We start from the raw sequence: 13,106 nt of genomic DNA on the forward strand, positions 1-13,106 counted from the left end.
TAAAATTTTAATTTATATCGTACTATTAGAACGAGCGGCATTTTTAGGCAACTAGCGTATATATTTGACGGATAAAGTAAAGTAGATGTGAAAATTTAAAATTAAAACAAGACAAAACAACTTAAAGCAACTAATATGAGCATAAGCGGGGAGAGCGCGAACAGATCGATCCGCTCTTAGGTGAGCGAGATTGTGCAAAAACAAAAATCTCTTGACAAGCTATACCATTACAAAGATAAAATGTATTCTACGATTTAAAAAAAAAAAACAACACGAACACAGCCGGAGCTTCTTTAAAGAGGTGTGGCCCCTTGAGCACGAGGGGTATAACGCTGTAGAAAATACGAATATAAGACCAGTCAGTGTTAATTATCCCTCGTTTGGGCGGCATACCGCTAGCGATACGATGAGTGGATTAAAAATTATATACCTATATATGATATATATATACACACACAAAACACACATACTTCACGAGAGATACGATCAGAAATATGTTAAGAACCTGTAGAGCAGCAAGCTGAACAGGGGGGAGCGTTAACCAGGCTCTGGGAAACCCCTTTACGAGCGGTTCATGAAATTTGATGGTGAATAGTTCAAAATTCGTGGCGGTATACCAGAATATATATAAAATATAAGCGTACTAGCGTAACGATACACTTTTAGAGTGGAAGGATCAAAATTCAAAATTTGCATCGTGTGTATTTGTGCAAAAGTCGTGTGAGATACACAAATCTAGTGAGTGCAGGTAGAGCAAGAGAGAAAGTAAGAAAAGTACGATGATGTATTTAAAAATTATTCCCTAGATGTTTCGGTGTAGTTATAAAATCAGTGGGCAATCAGTGAATAGAAAGATCTTCACACAAAACTAAACACACATACCATTCACACACATTCACATACCAGCTCTCCTTCGTCCTAGTTTGGATGTACCATTCGGATTCCTCACATGGAAAGGAAACCACATCACATGTAGTCTATGGACACGATCACATACACAATGCATATTTGTATGTTTGCTCCAAAATACTTACAACACGTAGAAAAATAAAATAATACACACCACAAACACTCCAAAACAAGGAAACGGAGAAGGCAAGCATATAAACATAATGTTATTTGCTGCTAAAATGGCACCATAATCGAATACAAAAAGTACAAACTTGTTTAGAAACAAACAAAGGATGCTAGTAGCTGAAGAAGATCATTTTCAAATGCAAAGAAGAAGAAAAAACAAACGCGGATATATTAAGATAAAGTGACAAACCAATAAGGAAACGCAAAAAATGACACATTATGAACAGTAAATCAATCGAACAACAAGCAAGTGTTGCAAGAAGAAGAAATGGTAACAAAAAAGAAAATCAAAAACAAAGCAGCGACTATGCAATATAGTCATAGTAACCCGAAAACATGTCAACCACTTTCACTAATCACTCTTCACCTACAACTACAACTACAACCTTCTACTGCAGTATGCATACGAGAGTAAAAACAAACCCGGAAAATAGTTCAAAATCTTTAAGGAAAAAAAATACACATACACATACGTTTCGGAAGTACAAAATTTCAGGGTTCAAATTAAGAGAAATAAAAATGAGAAGAAACAAAATAACAACATTAGCCAGTAAATGATGCAGTCAAAGAGATGATTAAAATATTAGATGAAAAAAAATACAAACGAAAGGAAAAGTTCAAGTACTGTTACAGAAAAAAACAAACAAACAAACAAACAAAACAAAACGTATGAAGCTATAGTGTATGACAGGTGAGAAAAGAGGCACTTACAAGAGTAAACCGACAAAGTACATTTACCTTAAGTGTAAGTTAACGTGTAATTAACGGTGAGTAACAAGTGAATACATACAAAACAAAACCTGATAAACTGTAAAATTGCTGTTTGGAGAGTACGCAAAAAAAGACAAAACAAAAAGGCAACAAATATTGCAAGCATCGAGAGCAAATGTTGAGAGTGATACTGTGAAAGTGGTGTAGGAAAGTTATAGACGAAAAAACTACGTATCAAACGTAGATGTGTGAAGAATAGATGTGTGAGGAACCGAAATGGAGGGGAGAGGAAAGGAAACTCTGAGCAAAATAATGTAAAGAAATAAAGTATGCATGGAGCAGATGAATGAAGTGTATGGCTAAGGAGAAGCAAAAAGCAAAACTGTAAACAGCCTCGACAAAAATAAGCAAAAAGAAAACAAAATGCAAGAAAAGTAAATCACATACGTAAGATGTAACGTTTAGAAATTTTCAACCTTTGGTAGAAGAAGCAAGTGTGTTTAGTTGGTACTATATATTTTGAAACGAGAAAGAAGAAAACGACCGCAGAAGCTGTAACAAAAGAAGAAGAAAAGTAACTCTCTCACTCACAAAGGCACACGCACATGTACACACATACACAAAAAAAAACAAGGAAGAAGAACATGTTTGGAAAACAAATGACATGAGAATATTAGGACACGCTAGATCTAGAGAAAAGATAAGAAGGAATAAGCACAAATAGCATCCAAGACGATAAGAGAAATGAGCTGGAAGTGATTTGGATACGTTTTGATCATTGTTCGGAAGCAGACTTTGGTTTCGGAACACTATCACCATCAAATCGTGCAACAAAAAACCAACAACAGCCCACAAGATCATCCCCAGTAAAAGAAGGCAACAGCGAGCTGTTGTACATTTCTGATTTAGCTTCACCATCGTAAAGCATATGCTCATATCTTGTTTGTTTGGGTTTTGCAAAAGAAAAAAGTTCTTCAAAAGTCAAAATTGTTTGTAAAGGCACCGAAAATGCGCATCACTTCAGAGAGCTGGATCTGAGAGTGTGGAAACAGTTTCATTTCAACCAACAACCCAAAGCAAAGGTCAAAGGTCACAAGATACGAACCACAAAAAGAACGCGTGGACAGAAAAATGGAAATGGTACGAGCGATACGAAATCAATATACGCAGAATATCTCTCTGACAAGCCTGCCTCATCCACCCAAACTTAACTACCTTTCTTTTGTGCTGAAGGTTCTGCGTTACCGACAGTATGGGAATATTGTTATTCCAACGGAAAATGTTTTGTTATTCCATTTCACATGCAAGCTAACGCAACAGTTTAAGTTCATTTGCGCTTACAATACGATTTAACAGTTGGTTTGTGTGCTACCGTATGTTTTGCGCCGGCGGCTCATTGGAAGCAGAACAGCAAAAAGCTTCCTCCCCTCCCCCAACGCCCATTCGAACCATCACCACCGGTACTGCTGGAATACAGAATCAATAAGTATACTCAACATTTTTCTCTGTATACGAAACGTAATCAATATATTTCATATTGGAGCACACCTCTCGGGCCTTACGTTGACGTTGAAACATGTGTAAACGATGCGTAATCAAGCGCAAAACCAAGATGTGGCATACCGTGGCCCACGATGGTCTCTAATGGTGATGGTTCTGATTACGAATATTTGTTTAAAAATAGATTACTTTAAACATTCTTAGTTTCGAATATTGTAAATTAACTTAAATTATATATCATTAAACTCTGTTCCATCTGTTATCACCCCTTTTTGCCCCTGCACTCCACAAACCAACTGTTCAAACAGCTGTGAATGAGAATTATTATTAAATAATAGATTGTATCTGTGATTTTAAATACAATGTAATTAAATTAATCGAAGAAAGCGAGAGAAAGGAGTAAGCAAACAAACACACAACACAGCAACAATACTGATCGCATCACACAAGAGGGGTTGAGGAGAATCAGAAATAAACAGCAAACATGGAAACGAAAATACTCGAACATGAGAGTGGTAAAGAACGTTATTATTTGCTGAACCTTGCACTACGCATGAAAGCAAGTAAACGATGTATGTGTGTGTGAGGGAGTGAGACAGAGAAATAAAGAAAAAGAGCGAAAGATAAAGAAAGAGAGACAGAGAGAGTGAATAATATGAGTAAAGAATATAAAAACAAACAGACGGAGGAAAAAAAACACTTTCAGTTCACTGCTTCAGTACAGCGCTGTACGATTGCGTTTCGGAAAAAAAACAGTAGCAAAAAGAAAAACAAACCCAAAATTATTGTCTTTGGAAGCTTATTCACAACTTATTGTACTTCTTAAAAAATGGAATCCTGTTTTTCGAAATAGGTAAGGGGCAGGCTCCCATCAACAGGCTTGCCACCATTTCGAAAAACAAGAATGAAACACTCAAACTACTTAAAATTACTACTTATTTAGATGCTATCAATGAAAACTACTAAAAAGAAATGAAAAAAATGGGGGCTAAAGAACAGCTGTGGGCAGAGAAAGGCGTAGAATTATGTGTAAATTTCAAGCAAAATTCACCATCTTTGGATTAATCTAAATCTTAGTTTCGCGTGTGTATGTTTGAAAAACCTTCAAAGCAAATCCGTGCATCCCACCGGTGTGTTATGTGGCAGAAGCAACAACAAAAAAAAAACCTAACCAACGGTACACATGAACGGATACGCTTTGAAGCGAATGTAAAATAATTTTGGCATAAAAAATGAAGAAAAAAACCCTTTTTGGTAGCAAAACACACATACACTCCCCAGCACAACTACTTTTAGCTACAAAACCCAAATGGAATGTACTAAGGATGCAAAAACAAGAACAAAACCTACAAAAATCACAAAAAACACTATCGAAAGACACAGGAGGAAGAAGTGAATAAAACTAATGAAGAGAAATGACGTGGAAGTGAAGAGAGAGAAAGATAGAGGCAAAAAAATAAAACACCTACGTACAGTACAGTGCGGAAGAGGGAAGAGCGGTTGGAAAGAAAACCAAAAAAATAGAAAAAACAAAAACAAACAAAGAAAAACCTACAAAAAAGATGAAACCCGTGGCACTAGTGGCCAGCGGAACAAAACCAGAGTGTAACAAGTGAGACAAAAGCAAAGGAGGTAGCAAGTAATGGAGAAAGTCGTACCAGTGGATGGAACAACAGAAACACACTACAATATGATAATTTATATATAAATATTATATAAATAAAATTAATTTGTTGCTAATTTTGTTGCGTTGTGGGTCGTGAAATGAAATATCACATTTGAAGGACACCGTAAATGATTTTTTTGTTTTTATTTTGCTGTGAACCTCTCATGTGATTTAGTTTGTATACCTTTTCGATTTACTCCTCCATTGACATTCGCTTATCCTCGAAGTTGGAACGAGTTTCATGTGGTTTTAATCATAGGGTTAACTAGCCCAACATCTTAAAACTCATCTCTGATCCGTAAAATGTCTTTTAAAGAACACCCTGCTCGAGATGTCGATGCAAGAGTGTTCATCAACTTGCCTTATTGCTGAATGAGATACACGTGCATGTTGAACACTCTCATTTTCCACTGTAGCCTGTTTATAATGGTTTCCAGCGTAGGAACAAATGTAGCTGATTCTGATCTAGTACACCTTGAAATTAATGAACAGCCAGCATTTATGGTTGTCATAGAGCTGTGTAGAATATCTTTTGAGATTTTTGTCAGTTCCAAAACCTAACAATATAACCTACAGTAAGTGTTCACTAACTAGATGTTTTTTTTTAACTGAAATGCTTTTTAACTGGATGTTCATTACAAGGTCCATGAAAGAGAACAGGTCGAAGCGTTTAGAGCAATTTGACAGCCATGGTACATTTTTGACAGTAAAATTAGCCATTGTTTATGGTCGTTGCTATGGAGCGAAAGGGAGTGTTTTTTACTATTTTAGACTCATTGTTTGCTCCTAATTACATAATTTATTTGCTCTATGACTGATTTAATTCAAGGATATATTTTATCATTTGTTTTCGGAGTATAAGCAAAGAACGGTATTCATATTGTATAAACGTGTGTGTCGATTGAATGTTGCATGTTACTGTCAGTGTTTAGTTAAAAATTAATAGGACTTCTTTTCCATTTGGAACGTATACTGTGCTGTTTTATGACTAATGTGACTGTTAAGTTGTTTAATGACCGTTGCAAACGGTAGTGAATCGTGGTCATGGAATGGCAAACAATCAAAAAGGTTATCGATGATTCTGAATGCAGATTACACTACAATTACTTATCCTTTTTTTCTCCTTACAAAAGTAAAGTAAAAACATCCCAATTTAGCGGACACGTTCGAGCATTTATCAAACAACTTAACGATCGAGAGATAATTAGCTACGTATTTTTGAATACTGTCATACTGTTAACTCACCATACAAAATACCATACAGTTGGGTTCAAGCCCCGAATGGACCGTTCCCCCATACGTAGGCTATCCTGCTCTGGTAATAAATAAGTCACTAAAAGCCAAGCCAAACAATGATACAGACAGGCCTTGACCGACAACGGTAGCTGTGTCAAAGAAGAAGAAAAAGAACTCACCATACAAAAGAAGCTTCCGAAACATCCACCACACCATGAACACGATCTTTTCTTTGAGATACAATCACGTCACACCCTTTGTTCATATATATTGAATATTTGTTCAGAACAGTTCCTAATTTTTAGCACACACAACTTTTCTTCCATTGCTTTATTGTTGCTGGCGTTAGTTTGAAAAAAGATGGCATCACAAATTTGTAGATGCTACAGTTACCACCAACATTTTCCTTCTGGGGCATCCTTCGGGTGAAAAATGAAAAATTATTTCGTTTGAGGTTAACAACAAAAATCCACAGTTTTCCAAAAATCACTGACTATTTTTGCTTAAAATGCACACTTTACATACAAATGAATACACTCCTGTATGGTTTCTTCGCAAGCACACAAATTGTAAAAGAATACTGACGTGATTAACCGATGGTTACTGGATGGCTCATGCCGCTTCTCGTGTATGGAGGATATCTGTTTTACGTGACATACTATGATCTGGAAATGCTGTTAGTTATTTATTTTTAATCGTTCAAATTATTCATCCCATCGTCATGTATCGTCTACATCTGAGTGTTTTCGTTCTGTTACTAAAATATTTATTTGATTAGATATTAAAATGTAACTTAACATAATCTTCTCACTCATTGCGACCAGCTTTTTGGTCGCGGGTGTATTCGAATGCTGCCACCACCTTCTTGCAGCCCCACGTTGTTTGATATCGCCTGTGACGCTCTACACCAGAACAGCTGGTGTGATAGCGTGCACACTTTGCATTTTCCAGCACCATTGCTAGGCAACCGGAGAGAGAGAATCGAAGAGAATAGTAGCGATAAGCAAAAGTGAAAGGGACGCAAACACACGAGAAGAGAGCAGTGGCTTCATTTTCCGATAGCGATAGAGTCTTTTCCAGTTGAGAAAGAGGCGAGAGAAAACACCTCAGCGAGGATGTACCGCTGTTTGATTGTAGATTTGGAGAACATTATGGCCTTTTCCATAACGTCAGCTGGAAGCGACGACACAACAAAAAACGGGAAACAACTTTCAAGGGTTCGTTTTCCCCGCCATGGTTTTCTCCAAGATTTTCTCCAAAAACGTTACCCTCTCACGCTCTCACGTTCTCTCCCTCTCTCGGTCTATTGGCGGGTCGTCCTGCCTCTCGCGCTGTTTGGCATTGAGCCATTACTCACCGAAACCATGACCCACGGTGTGTTTGGCTGGCTGACTGGAGCGCCAGTTCAAACTTGACCGCGTATCCTTACGGTAGGGGTGTCCGATTCCTGTGTGCTCACTGCAGCGAAAGCTGCACCGTACTGGGACGACTCGCGCGCGCGCCATCCTAACGTGTCGTGATCGAGAGCCAACGAGATCGTGCTTGTGTGCAGGATACACATACCGTGCGGTTTGTTTTACATTCTCCAACTGCCATAAAAGATCGTTAAAACGTGTCCTTTAGTGTCCTGCAAACCCCCATCTCATCTCTACAGTTGGCTGGATATTTATTTAGACTTCAATTAGACTTCGATCCCGAGTGCGACGTCTTAACGCGAGAGCGCTTCAAGTACACATGAATACCTTCCTCCCTGGTCCCTGGGGCTGTCTCAAACGATGTATTTATATGCACATAACTCCCCCCCAGCAACGGGATGCAGGAAAACGGATATCCTTTCTTCTCCATTTCCTTCTCGTACGCTTCCCATCCACTGGCGTGGTCCTCAGTGGGGAAAGGTTTTTTGGTTATTGTTCTCGGCACGGAATCTACTAGTTCAGTAGCGTCCCGGAATAGTTTCGTTACATTGCACTTCCCTGCTAGCCTCTGGCCGTTTTGTTCCCTGCTCTCCTGTGCCCTCGAACCGCTCGGAAAGCATAACAAACATTCCCCTTTTGGTAGAGCGATAGGGGTGAACAAGAAAGGAACGATGAAAGCTTTCACCCAGCATTTGGAACAGTTCCAGACGCCAGGTCCATTGAGATGATCCGCCCCGGAAGGTGGTGGTTTCATTTTTCACATACTTCTTGCCCATATCCCTTGTATTCTGGTGCAGCTTTTTTATTTTTTTGGTTTTTCTTTGCGCAAGCTGCCTCTATCCGTCGCTGGTGATTTTCGATAAACCTAACGAACCTTTTTGCTTCGCAAGAGCTGCCTTTCCTTCATTTACTCAATTTCCTTTCCGAGTGTGTGTTTTTTTCTTCACTTTTTCGTTTCTACTCCCTTGGGACCATTCTTGTACCTTTTGAAAAGTGCACCAGTGACACGGTTGAGTGCAGTTTGGGGAAAAAAGGGAATGAAAATGATTGGTGAGATGTTGGTGAGAGTGGAAGCATAATGGTGGTAAAGTGTTTTCAAAGTAAAATAATCCGCTGTGAGAAGCAATTTGTTAGCATTTGGGTGCATAAAGTGTGTAATAAAAAGGCTTTTTTTTATTTGGCCTAAGGAAGATAAAGCGAAAAGTTAAGATGGAGTTAAAGGAATCAAATATTATTCACATAAAAAAGCAAAGTGTTGCAATGTTGGTGAAGTGAAAGTTCAATAAAAGAGTTACGCACTGCTCTTACTCTAAATGCCGTTTCCAATCTGTAAGTAAAGAGAAAGCTTCATTCCAATCCAACGTGGAAGTGCAAATCCGCCTTTTAAATGAAACATATTTTCCACCTTTCGTGCAGGGATTAGAAGGGAAGGCAAATCCTAATCCGAAAACCTGGGTTGATTTACGCTACGAGCTCCAAAAACCAACCACAAAATTGGTGCTTTTGCGGTTATTCAGTGTCCTACATATATGTGTGTGTGTGTTTGTGTGCTTTGGTGTCCCCTGTGTGTCGCTACTCGTGTGTGTGTGTGCGCGTGCCGTTTACCGTGTTTAAGGGTGACCACAATCGCATTCGATCTCACACCCTTGGGAAAGGAATTTCGGGCGAAAAGGTGAAGATTTAAACCAACTCACTCTTTGGAGTCGCTCGCTGCGAAAGTCCTGCCCAGTCCCAGGAAAGGTGTACGATTCGCATACCTTCTCCCCTCCCCGCTAGCAGTGTAGCAGCATACCTTCACGCATACCTTTTGCGCGACGAGCCAACAACGAACCGAAAAGAGAGAAAGAAAAAAATCCCCGCCGAAGAAAGATTCCAACCTGCCAGCGAGATCCAGCCAACGGTTCCAAAAAAAAAGGGGGTACGAAAGGATTTATTTTCGAAATTGAAAAACCGGACACACACAATCCCACGATTAGGTAAGCTCATTTATTGAGATGTTATAGCGTGTGTGGGGAGGAGAAGGAGCTTTATAAATTCAAACCCCTTGCCGAACACCGAACACCCGGGAAGATTCAACGTACAAAAATCCCCTTTGACCCCCTTTTTAGAAGAAAGAAGAAAAAAAAATGGCACGGGGAAAACCTGGCCCCCTCCCAAATGGTATGTTTGGTGTCAGCTGCTCGGTTGCTGCTACCCTTGTTGCCGGCAGGGGTACGGGTGTAAAAAAGTATATTCCAGTTAGTTCCCGCTCCAAGTGTGGGTAAAGCAACAACAAACGATCCCGAAAAAACCCCATCTCTATGGGAAGGAGCAAGAGCTTTCACTGGAATGAAGGACGGAAGCTCATAGGATTGCTTGCTATGTCTCCGTTCGTGTGTTTGGATGTGTGTGTGTGGGGGTATTTTATGATACAATTTGTCCCATGTTTTTGATGGGAAGCTTCGTATGTGTGTGTGTGTGCAATGTATGTATGAGGCAGAGGTGCACTTCGTTGGAATGGAGTTTGTGACTTTTTTCTTTGGTTTCGTTTGTAATATGCTCTCAACTCCAGAGCCGTATGAATATTTGAGTAACAGTCTTGCGATGCTGCTTGCTTCTTTTCCATTTTTCCCTCTCCGCGATGTGGTCACTTGTGTCCGTTTCTCGTGTGTGTTTGTGTATCTGTCCGTGACAGGCAATCGGTGAGCACTGACACTGACCGAGCATGACGTTCCCGCAGGGACAATTTAATCCTTTCAATCGTAATTTCCACCCGCCACGATTCTTGTCCACGTTGCTCCACGTTGCTTCACGAAAGCTCGCAGAAAGATAGGAAGCGTGAGCATGTGTACACATTTTTCAACAATAAAAACAGAACCAGTTTGCCCGTACTGATTAGATGCACGGGAAAGCCGCTCACCTGGTACGGAACCAGCCAAGTTGGCTGGCGTGAGCCGTAGCTCAAATCCAGCGTCCGAGGGTATTATGGACCACTAAACAAGTTTATGGCGCATCGTTAGCCGGCACACTAACGGTCCGGCACGGTTCGTCCTGGGCTGGGTAGTAATGGGTAGTGAAAATTAATTGCAAAATAGTTTTACAATCCACCCAGAATCTCTGTGGCCGAGGGGAGTGCTTTCGATTGCTGCTTTTATTTTACGAACCACCCAGGGACCGGGACCAATGCCGGGATGTACCGTACCGTGTACAAGAGCTTAGCAAATACGGGATACAATCTTGGACCATTGGGAGCTGTACTGGAGAAGTAAACCGCACCAAAACTGTATAAGTACATAAAAGACTTTCCTCTTTCCATTGGTTGTGACACGGTACTTTTTTTTTGTTTTGGGGGGCGATGGTCGGTCAGTCAAAGGAAATGCAATTTTGTTGCAGCTTCACTCTCTTTGCGATGGGAAAAAAGGCACGGGCGAATAAGCGAAAAACCACTACAAAATTGAAATCGGGTTGGGTTAAGCCAGCAACAAAGCTTGGGGAAGAGAGCGTATGGGTTGTGCACGCTAGCAGCATTAGATTAAGGAGGATATTAAAGTTTTACTAGCCGTACTTTACTTACTCTGCCCGGAGAATCGGGAGGAAATCTTGAGGGAAAGTCTATCGAACAGAAAGCAACAGCTCCAGTGTGGAGCGTGGAGCGTGATACTATTGTTGTACTTTACCCTTTACTTTTACGACCACTCGGCATGGCAGTGGTGCAAATACGGCCCCACACTACATTGTAGTTGGATTGTTGGTACACAATTTGTATCTGTTTTATGCATCGGCAAAACAGCAAAGCATATTTGGATTAAGATTTGTGCTAGGTCTTGCTCCGGATTTGAAGGCTATTTCGCAGTCACATCAACAATAACACACTTTTATTCAAAGTTTTCTAGTTTGGCACAGTTATTTATAGATTCAATTATAATTTTTATATATAAAAATCCGTAGATGGTGTAACATATCCATCAGAAATCAGAAATCCATCCAAATTTCGTGCAAATTTGATTTTCTATCACTGCTCATGAAATGAAGAAAATAAGCTTTTACGACATTGCATACCTTCAGGGGTTTTGCTACCATTTGCATACCGAAAGGCGTTTTACAGGGTTAGCTGTCATGATCAAAGGTTCGATTCGAGAGACAATTTGAATAAATGGGTAGAATTACAGTCGTTGTCGCATAACTTTTTCCCTTACCCATAAATATTTGATAATATAGAAATGCTTCAGAGACTACAATGGAGCTTTCTTATCAAACGTAATATAAAATTGGCATATCAAATGCAAGATATTGATTTTTTTTAAATTGGCTTTTTAAAATTATTTTTTATTTGATTTTATTTGAAAGTTTTTGGAATATCCAGTAAGATGAAGTGAATGAAAACCAATTAAAAAGGATAAAAGCCCATTGTGTGTAAAATTTTTCAAAAATTGGTATGTCTAGGACAAGATTTTTACCTCAGTCCTAGTCGAAGGCAACAGTGTTTCAATGATTATTTTAATAACAGCGAAAATATTATATTGTAATGCGATGATCGTACAACTGTACTTCGAGTACCGTCGCGGTAGGTCAGTTTTTACTGACATGAGCCGAGGTGGATTAAAAACATCGATCGAGCGGACTTTTCAACACTTGATCGTCCAGGCGATCATAGAAACCTTTAGGAGGTTTCCCTTACTGGAAACGTTGGAGTTTAGAAGCCTTACATAGGGAAGGGGGACATAACTAAACTCTTGAAATAAGTTGGAAGGCGAAGATTTTTGGGCAGCGTAATGTCCTATCTTGACAGTCCGAACGAATCTGACTTGCCATGATCGGAGTTGGTTTTATTTATACTCAAAAGAAGTTAAGGGTTTCTCACATTTGGTTCCGGGTTGTATGTTGGAAAGTGATTGTTTTTACTCAGCTAGTTATTGTCTTTTGTTGACAAGAACGATGGTTCTTGTCACTAAGTTCCTGTTTTGGGTTTAATTAATATACTTTTCCTGCTTTGGGTTACATGCTGTTCCTGCTTATGTTGTGCGTTTCGGTTGTTTTTGATAAGTGTGTCACGTCTGTTATTTGTTTGAAAGGTCGGCCTGAACTCTTCCGGTTGCGGTGCTATGGTATGATCTGATTTACTGAATGTGTTATAATGAATGTGTTACAATGGTGTGGTTTGGCTTTCCAAAGTGTGTTACAATGTGTCTATAGCTGATAGTGTGTATTATAATAAGTTGTGTATAGTAGATATGCTACAATATTTATTTGAGAGATTATATTTCTTTGAGAATACATCAACATTCTCTCTCAGGCCAAATACAACTTTTGAAAGGATTTGTTAGCAAATACATTAAGGCCGTGGGACATTGCCCGTACTCGCTAGTGTAATTTCGATTTTCACTAGCGCATCTGGTGCAAGCATCTCATCAAGTTTCGATCAGACTATTTGTATGTATAAATGTCGATCAACCTCCATAAATTGCAACAAATTAGACCGTTAAGTGTTGTTTTTAGACAAATCGTCATTCATACAAAGCGCT

At 39.4% G+C, this 13,106-nt stretch overlaps 1 protein-coding gene across 2 annotated transcripts in view; it reads left to right on the plus strand.

Moving 5' to 3' along the window:
* Nucleotides 1-8,797: 8,797 nt before the first annotated feature.
* Nucleotides 8,798-13,106, plus strand: part of LOC120956599 (dual specificity calcium/calmodulin-dependent 3',5'-cyclic nucleotide phosphodiesterase 1-like) — a 267,302-nt gene continuing 262,993 nt past the window's right edge. For both annotated transcript variants that reach the window (XM_040378213.2, XM_040378217.2), the window contains exon 1: nt 8,798-9,581. The gene's annotated coding sequence lies outside the window, so the exon portion shown is untranslated. The remainder of the gene's footprint in view (nt 9,582-13,106) is intronic.

The sequence above is a fragment of the Anopheles coluzzii genome, chromosome 3, assembly GCF_943734685.1.
Source record: "Anopheles coluzzii chromosome 3, AcolN3, whole genome shotgun sequence".
Lineage (NCBI taxonomy): Eukaryota > Metazoa > Arthropoda > Insecta > Diptera > Culicidae > Anopheles > Anopheles coluzzii.